Source organism: Dipodomys spectabilis, unplaced genomic scaffold (assembly GCF_019054845.1).
Source record: "Dipodomys spectabilis isolate Male_0828 unplaced genomic scaffold, ASM1905484v1 ptg000268l, whole genome shotgun sequence".
Lineage (NCBI taxonomy): Eukaryota > Metazoa > Chordata > Mammalia > Rodentia > Heteromyidae > Dipodomys > Dipodomys spectabilis.
This window is the reverse complement of record NW_024870945.1, coordinates 1525889-1535568: the sequence shown is the minus strand read 5'-3', so window position 1 is coordinate 1535568 and position 9680 is coordinate 1525889. Positions and strand designations below refer to the sequence as shown.

Below are 9680 nucleotides of genomic sequence, written 5' to 3'. Positions count from 1 at the left end.
TTATTGCCTAACATATACAAAGAGCTGAAAGTGATCTCTTTTATCTAACTTAATGTTGTAAATACTTTGATTATGATGATGTTATTATTTGACAAATAAAATGTAAAGAAGGGTGGTTCCACTGAAATGACAGGACGGAACACTGATAAATAACAACATTGCAACACAGCTCTTTTCAGCTTCACTCTGTCCTCATTGGCAAGCAACATTGCAAACGAACACACACACACACACTCATACATACACATGTGCGCACATGTACACACACATATACATGCATGTCAAATTCGGAGTTTATTGTACAAAAAAGTTCAAGTAAAATATTAGTGATTAGGAAAAATGATAATTTTCCTTTTTACAAAATAATACATAATCCAGTCACCATGGTTGTTACATTTTACCTGTCTCTCCATATGTGACCATTTAATTTATTTTTAGTTCATTCATTCATTCATTAGTTTGGTGCTAATATATAGCTTGAACTCAGGGCCTGGCTCTGTCTCAGAATTTGTTATTTATTTTGTTTTAGTTTTCTCAAGGCTAGCATTTTACTGCTAATAATACAACTCCATTTCAAGCTTCTGTGGTTACTTTCAATTCATAATCTAATGGACTTTTTTTTCTTGGTCTGGTTTCAAAGCACAATCATCAGATTTCATCTTTCTGATTAGGTAGGATTAAAGACCTGAGCCACCCGTGTGGCTCCTACTTTTTCCTATACTTATGTAATGCACATACTTATATAGTAATTTAAAACTGAAAGCACAGAAGCAAGATGTACAGTGATGATATTGTCCTGTCAGAAATTCAAGTTAGTAATGTAGATTTCTTCTTAAGACCATACACAAAAAATATTTAAGAAGAAATCTGATGGGGTGTGTGTATGTGTGTGTGTGTGTGTGTGTGTGTGTGTGTGTGTGTGTGTGTGTGTGTATGTGTGCTGTTGCAATATGTTCCACATATAAGCACTGTTCAGGGGTGTCCAGCCATTCACAGTTATTGTATGAATATCTGCCTTGAGATACCAACTCATGGACAAGGTCTAGGTGTCCACTCTAGGCTTCCTGATGAAGAGGGGTATACTCATCCTCATCCCTAGTATTCATATGAGTAGCCTTTTTGGAAAGTAGTGTCTGCACTGTAGTAAGCTGCAAGGCAAGCACTCTACCCTGAGCCACCTTCCCAGCCCAAGGATTAAGATTCTTGTCTGTAATTTGGTCAAAGCTATGTCTCTTTATGTAGGCGACTAAAAATGTATTTACTAATTTCAAGTAAATACATAAATTCTATTTCCATCTCTTTTAAAAAATAAAAAATTGTTTGCTCTGTAATTGATTAGAAGCATAGATTTTGTGGCTAGCTAGGTCATTGCACATCTGTGTCTCTTTTCCTCTCTCTCTTTCATGATTGCTCCATAATTATCCTAATTTATTTTGTTTTTACATTTTTGATTGCATCATTTCACTTTCTGCTCTGCCATTTCCCAAAACAGCACCACATAAACAGAAAAATCCAGAAGTGGTGCTGTGGCTCAAGTGGTACAGCGCTTGCCTTGATTTGAAGAGCTCAAGGACAGTGCCCAGGTCAGGCCCCACAAATAATTTAAAAAAAAAGAATCTAAATACTTGATAATTCTACTAACAGATCTGATTGAAATCAGTTGAATCACACTTTTCCTATACAATGAAGGAACAGGTCCAGGCTAGGAAAGCAGCTAGAGAAGGCAGGCAGAATGTATCTGTGACAAAACTTTGTGGAAAATGGAATCGAGGATTACTTACTGGTGATTCACTTGCGCTTGAAGCATGATTCTGAACTATTGCTTGCTGATTCTGAACTATTGCTTTGATCATTATATTCTCCAAGAAGAAAAAGTGAAATTTAATTGGCAGCAAAGGACTACTAATACATTTTGACTTCTCATTAAGCATCTTCAATCATCAAAATCACCTGCAGACAATAGATAGGCCTATTTTTATATGAAAACCAGTGTCTTTAAAAAACAAGAATTTAGGTAGTCATACAAAGGACTTCTATTTTACTACTGCATTATACATTTTTTATAATGTTGAATACCAACATTAGAAAGCTACTAGAAAGCTCTTAAAGACAATATGTTGAATAGTGAGTTCTCTTACACTATAACATGGTATTTCCCAAATCATTTACATAGAAGGCATTGTTTCCTATTTTCTCATTCCTAGAAAAAGCTGCACATGAAGACACCACTGGTCCTCATTTTCACTCTGTACCTTTGAATACTGAGGAAAATCTTTCCTCTGCTCTCTATCAATTCACTACTCTCCAGTTAGAATAATTTAGAATAGTAAAAATGGAAAAAGAGAAAATAAATCATGGTGAAAATACATATGCAAAAAATTCAGTTTTTTCTGACTAGTTCAACCAATGTGAACTATTGGGGAAATACATGGACATCTCATTCCCACTGGCACTCAAAGTCTCTGGTTAGGCAATTCTGATGAAGACAAGGAACAAGATGAAAAAGTGAGGAATGGTATGAATTGCAAGAAAAAAATGGAGTAGGATCCAAGCAAATTTCTTCTTTGGGATGCCAAAATTTATCGGCTTACTATGGTGCGGAGACTACTTTCCAAAAAGGCCACCCAGATGAATACTAGGGATGAGGATGAGTATACCCCTCTTCATCGGTAAGCTTAGAGTGTACACTTAGACATTGTCCATGAGTTGCTAGCTCAAGGCAGATATTCATGCAATAACTCTGAATGGCTGGACACCCCTGCACAGTGCTTATATGTGGAATAATACCAGAGTGGCTTCTTTATTATTTCATCATGATGCAGATACCAATCCCCAAACTAAAGGGCTCTTGACCCCCTTGCATCTTGCTGCTGGGAATAGAAATAGCAAAGATACTCTGTATCTCCTTCTGTTGAACCATTATATCAAACAAGGTCTGGAGAACAACTTGGAAGAAACTGCATTTGATATTGCCAAAAGGATAAGTATGTATCACTACCTCTTTGAAGTTGTCAAAGGCTGTACAAATTGTTCTACTAAGTCGTTATGGTTTGGTTAAGATTCTTAAATTTCAAAAATGCCAGTCCATCTTTTGTGTCCCTACAAATTGTTGTTTCACAATACAAAGCATCAGCAATATCTTACTATAAAAATTCATGTATTCCATGGTATTCTTCCAAGTGAATTGCATGACTTTGATATCAAAATGTATTCAAGAGTTGTTTGTATAAATCTATAATGATTCCTGCAGAGTTTGTGAATTTTTTAATCAGAAATAATTTTAACTTATCTGTTGGAATGAATAGTATAGAAACTAAAGATGTTCCGAGTGCTTTTCTGAAAAAAGTATATCTATGTTTGTATAATGTCCATAATCTATTTCATTCGTCCTAGATATAATACTTTGAATTCTACATTGTTATATCATGTATAGATTCATTAATAAATGTGACCTTTCAGATTGCATTCCACATAGAAGGAATTTAAGATTCCTTTTTTTACTAGGTTCTTATTTTATTTCTTTGGGATAAAATGGCAATGTTATCTAATTTTAAGTTTTGTAAAGGTTACCTTTCTAAGGTGAAAATTTAATACACTGATGTCAAACTAACCTTTAATTCTATGAATTACATGTATGTTACACTTGTATTTTTGTAATCAACTTTTTAATAACTTTTTTTCATTTCTTGCATCAGAAGAATGAAAAATATGGAATACTTCACAAATTTTTATATCATCCTTGTGCAAGTGCCATGTTAATCTCTGTATTGTTGTAATTTGGGTAGACCTGAGGCTGAAGCATGTAGTATACTCTAAATTTAAGTACGTAATGATATAATATTTATAAAGGCATGTATCCATAGTTGTCTTTTTGTAACAAGGAACCCTTATTGTTCCTAAAAATGCTATTGATCTCATTTCTCTAAAAATCTGTGTATACTGGAAAAAACTTATATAGTTTGTTCGATTGCTCACATTTACAATTTTTTTGTCAATGACTATTTTGTCATTTTCATTTTAAATTTGATCATACTTTGAAACCTTTACAGCTAAGTCCAAAGGTGGTGGCTTTTCAAGTATTTATTTATCAACTGAGTTAGCTTTGTGGAGCTAATGGACTCAAAGTAAGCCTTGCTTAAGAGCTACTTCTAACTTTCTGCAGCTTAAAATTTCCCAAATGAGGTCTTGCTGGGACAAATATCTACCTAAACTTTTACCCTTCTTCCATGTAGGAACAGACCAACCAGAATATCTTCTCCTGAAAGCATAGATTGTCTTACTGGAACAAAGCTAATCTTAGTTACAAGGGATCATAGAGAGATGAACAGTTCAGACAGAATTGTTCAGAATGGAAGGTATTTTATCAAAACATAATTGTTAATTGTACTTATCATTTCAAAAGTAGCTAAAGCCAAGAAAGTGAAAAAAATTGTTCATATGCATGATTACCTATTGTCCTGGCCTGTCTATCATCCAACCAAGCAGGAACTTACACTTCTGACATTCTACCACCAAATATTTCCATAGCTCCTGGAGAAGTCCATATGTTTCTCCTCGATATTAGGCCTTAAATTGGTAATGTTTTAATCACAGTGTTTCCTCTTGCCTCTAGGCTATAAATCTACAAATGGTAAAGCTTTAAGTCTAACTCTACCAAAAACTGAGGTAGAGGTAATGGAATAATACTTTAAAACAGAGTTGCCTTTGATTCCCTAAACACAACACAACAATGCAAAACAATTTTTATATTATATATACTTATATATTTATATGTGCTGATTTTAAATTTCATAAAGTGAATCTTACTAGAATTGATAATTTGACAAATATATTGACATTTATTCCCATAAATAAATTGGAATATAAATAATTAGGTTTAGAATATATATTAGAATATAAAAAGTATTAATGCAATATCTTCGGTATAAACTTGTGATACCTTCTAAGTGTTCATGGTCTTCGGAATTCACATGGTAAAATAACAGTATTGTTTTCTGCTAATATATAAGGGATTTTATTCTGATGCTCTGTTTATTGTTTTAACTCGCTGGTCGCAAAGTGTTTTTCTCCATATTTCTGAAGCATTCTTGCTGATTATACCCAAATTTTGCTGATATGATGTCTAAAAGCTATTATTTTTCTGCAGGACCCACGGGTCCTAGGATACCAGGTCCCAGTTATCTGCATCATCAGATAACAAGGGCATGACTTCTCACATAGGCCCATGCAACATATCAACAGAAAATAATTGAAGACTCATCTCAATTTCTCATTTCCTATAATATTTCAGGGCCCCAATTCTTTACAAGAATTAGCAGTAATCAATTGTGAAATGCAAGGCAAGTTAAAATGAAAGATGAGATCACAAAATTTGAATGAAAGTACTGTAATTCAAACTTTCAATTTACAGATGACCAGCCCATATGAGTGAACAAAATCACAAATGAACAAGGTTATTTTTAATACCCCTCTCCTAATGATTAATGAAAGATTTCAGTGCAGCCAAAAATATAATTTCTGGAATCATAGATCCATAATTGGTCTACCAAGACTAGGAAAACTTGATTTAGAGGTCAAATATAATTTAGAAAAACATTAATTGAGAAGACCCTTAGTGCTTCAAAACACTGGTACTTCAGTAAAACTTGGTTCTGTAGTTTAAAAATGTTGTCATTCTCAAACCAATGTAACCTACATTTAATCTCCTGAAAGTATATTCCTTTTCAAATAAACTTTTTCAAATCATATTCACCAAAATAACACTTGACAAGTAGATGATAGTGACATTAAAAGGTTTTCAAGTGTAGCGAGCAAGTTACAATAGAGTTGATTTACGTACTCAGCACTAATACCAAACAAGTTCAACCATTCATTAAAGTGTAGAAATAGTACCCCCCACCATTTGTGTTGTTCAGTAGGTGCCTTTCAGAAATGTGTTAAATAGATCAGCCTCCCATATTCCAAATCCAAATATTAGCTAATAAAGTAAATTTCATCACATAAGAAGGTACATTCTAAAATGTCACTAATAGTTGCCTTATCATGTGTTGCCTTATTATATATTTTCCCTATCTGTCTAACATAGTAATAAATATGACTTTAAGTCTTGAATATGGGTACTGATGAGAGATGTGACAAACATAAAATCTGTCTTCTATTTCTATCACATTCCTCTAAGTAGTAAATTTTAGTTTTCTTCTCATTCCAAAACTTATAGGTAGTAGAAAAAATTATCCTTTGTAAAATAAAATACTCACATACCATTGTACAAAGCCATTTATAAAAACTGGTAGTTAGGAATAAATTCTAAGCCATTTTTAAACTTTCCTGATGACTAAAGATTAATCTTCCAAATGAATGAGAATAAAATCATGTCTAAGTTCTTCACATCTCCAGTCTTGCAAATTGTTATTGCAGATGAATGAATTATGGAAATATAAGCTGACATCATTTTCCTATATATTCTCCATCCTGGCTCAGACTCAGAATTTGCACAGCACAGGAAAACAGGTGCAATGACTGGCTTCTCACATCAGGGTGAATTTTTGGTAGTGCTGGGCTTCGAACTCAGATCCTAGGAGGCCCAACTGCCCAATCGGTCCATGTGATCACACCAGACTTTGAGTCAGTAAGGAGATGGGCTCTTCCCAGGAACTGAGATCGAGCCACAGGGAGGCCAAAATAGTGCTCAATGCATCATTTAAATATGGGATGTATATTCACATTCGTGTGTGGACTGCATCGTGCATTGAGTGTACTTATTGTGTTTATTTTGTATGCTATTCATGGATGTATTGTGTATTTTCTTATGTATATGATGACAGGTATAACTGGGCTGACATGGATAACAACTTATTCCCATGACCACAGGGTGGCCCATGCATTCTCTATCCTTGCTGAGACCCAAGACTTGCACAGGAAAGGAAAACAGATGCAACCATTGGCTTCTGACGTGAAGATGAATCTTTTGGCAGGACTGGGATCTGAACTCGGGGCCTAGCAGGCCCAATTGGTGAATGGGTCCAGATGCGCACACCAGCCTGTGAGCGACAAAGGAGCTCATCATTCCCAGAACCTGAATTTGAGCCCCTTGGGGGGAGAGTGGGGAGCATAATAGTCATCCATTCATAAGTTGAAGGTAGAAAGCAAATAAGTACATATTTGTATAGAGTAGGATTGATGGTGACCTGTGATGAAATCCAATCTGTGAGTACCTATATTTGGATCTTTTCTGATGCATTAATTTCATGTCTGTGATAATTATTGTCATGCTTCATTAACTCTTCTTTACAAATAATCTATACCACATGAGTCATGCATATCATTTCCTACTCGCATCATGCACAAACTACTCATTCAAGGATGAGATTGATCGCATGTCATGACTCTTCCTAGGTCCAGAAGCAAGTATCTCAGGATCTCCCGCCATTCCCTCCTCTTAGGGGGACTGAATTCAAGCCTCAGTCCTGGAAAAAGTTACTCCTTATATACATTTTAACAATAGGATTTATACTTCCGTTCAGATGTTCAGTCCATATTGTGTTTGGTGCGTTTATTCATTTTATTTCCTGTTTTATTAATTTATTTCCCATTTATTGTATTGACTCTTATGACACTTATACAATTTATTACATTGTTTACATCCTATCACATAGAATCTAGATTTTAGATGTGTTCTCCATCATGCCTGGCAGTGCTAAGATCTGAACTCAGGGCCTAGCAGGCCCAATTCATGAATGTTTGAGTTTGAGCATGGCAGCCTCTAGCCAATGAAGCTGTCAAGTGGTTCCCAGGCACTGAGATCGACCCCCAGGTTTGGCCAAAACAGCGATACATGGATAGGCAGACGGTGGTATACAAAGTAATATATATTGTTAAAGAGTGCCAGCGCCGTCTATCTATGATTGAATGACACCTACTACGTTCCTACCAACTCTTAGGTATTTATTATACCACCATTGAAGGAATAATATTCTTTTCATGCTTAATAAACTATACGTTAAGCTCAATCAACATTCTAGGACTATTGCATCCAATTTTAGACTAGACGGATGCATGAACTACTCATTCAATGGATATTCCCATGCATAGGAATGAGTCTCTTGTGATATCCTGCCATTGGTGTCAGGACTGGGATTTGAACCCAGGGCCTATGTTCACAGGTTGTCCTATGGCTTCACTGATAGCCCACAAGCCATCAGCAATGGCAGGTCATATCTACTTTGCAGCCATGTCATTCAAACCCAGGATGGTCACTGTGCAAAGAAAAAAATAATAAAACCCCAGCCCCCTGAAGGTTGCCACTTTTTCTGATTCCCAGTTTTTTTTCTTCCAGAAAGCCCCTGGGCCTAGGATCTTAGGATCAGCTATGGTTCCGGAGGCTGCACCCGAGCCTAGGGAGATCCAAGCTGAGGCAGAGTTTCCATGACCTGAGTTCAAGCCCCATGGTTGGCCAAAAAAAAAAAAGAAAAAGAAAAAAGAAATATTTAACTAAATTACAACGTTGGTGCCAGGGGTGGGAAGGGGGGAAAGGGGGGGAAGGAGAAGGATTGGGATTAGGGGGGGAGGGGGAGGCTGGGAAGGGATGTGAAGGGTAAACAAAGGAGGAGGCTGCAATGCTTGGTAAGAAATGTACGCATTATCCTGCCCATGTAACTGTAACTCCTCTGTACAGTATGTTCACAAATAAAATTAAATTAAATTAAAAAAAAATAATAAAGCTCCCTAGTTTGGAATTTCAGCTTGTTTTCTTTCCTAGCCTGGTATTTGAACTCAGGGTCTTGGTAAATCTGTAGCAATGTCAGGGAAGACTTGCTACTACTTGAGTTCAAACCTTGTGCCAAACAAAAACGAAAAACTAACTCACTGACCTAAGCAGGGGGAGGTAGTTGTGGATATGGGAAGGAAGGTATGGTAGGGGGAAAACAAAGGAGGAGGTAACAATGCTCAATATGAAATTTACTCATTACCTTACTCTTGTACAATATTTTTACAATAAAAAACGAACAAAGACAAACAATGTAGTTCTCAGAGAAGCACTTTGGAGGTAAGAGAAGGATTTCTGACTGAATAGCTGTACAACATTCTACACTTCTTAAAATATTCAGTATGGAACTGAATAAACATAACTGGTTCCATTAAAAATTATGTCAATGTGTTGGAACTGGGGCCAGTATTTCTGCCATTGCTAGGATTTGAGCTCACCATCCAGGTAACTATTTTGCATCATGGGTGAAGGCGAAGCTTACTGTCCATGAGGAAAGAAATTCAGGCTAGAGTTCCCAGGGCCTGAATGAAGGCCCTGCAATGGAAAAAATATCTCTATACATGTGTATTATATGATATGTATGCTTACATATGTATGTTAATTTCATATTATGATGAAGGTGGATCAGTGGTAGAGCGTTTGCCTTGCATGCCTGAGGCCCTGGGTTCGATTCCTTAGCACCTCATAAGCAAAAAGAAAAAATCCAGAAGTGGCGCTGTGGCTCAAGTGGTAGAGTGCTAGCCTTGAGCTGAAGAGCTGAGGGACAGCACCCAGGCCCAGAGTTAAAGCCACACAACCGGACCCCCCCACCCCAGAAAAAGAATGATTTTGTATTTTATTTTTCTTTGATTCATTTATTTATTGATTACAGTATTTGTACCCAATAATTTAGGACATTGACTCATTTTCATTA

General features: G+C 36.1%; 1 non-coding gene across 1 annotated transcript; it reads right to left on the bottom strand.

Moving 5' to 3' along the window:
• Positions 1 to 3702: 3702 nt before the first annotated feature.
• Positions 3703 to 3804, bottom strand: LOC122125957. The gene has a single exon (XR_006150816.1). It is a non-coding gene; the product is annotated as a U6 spliceosomal RNA (small nuclear RNA).
• Between the last annotated feature and the right edge of the window lie 5876 nt (positions 3805 to 9680).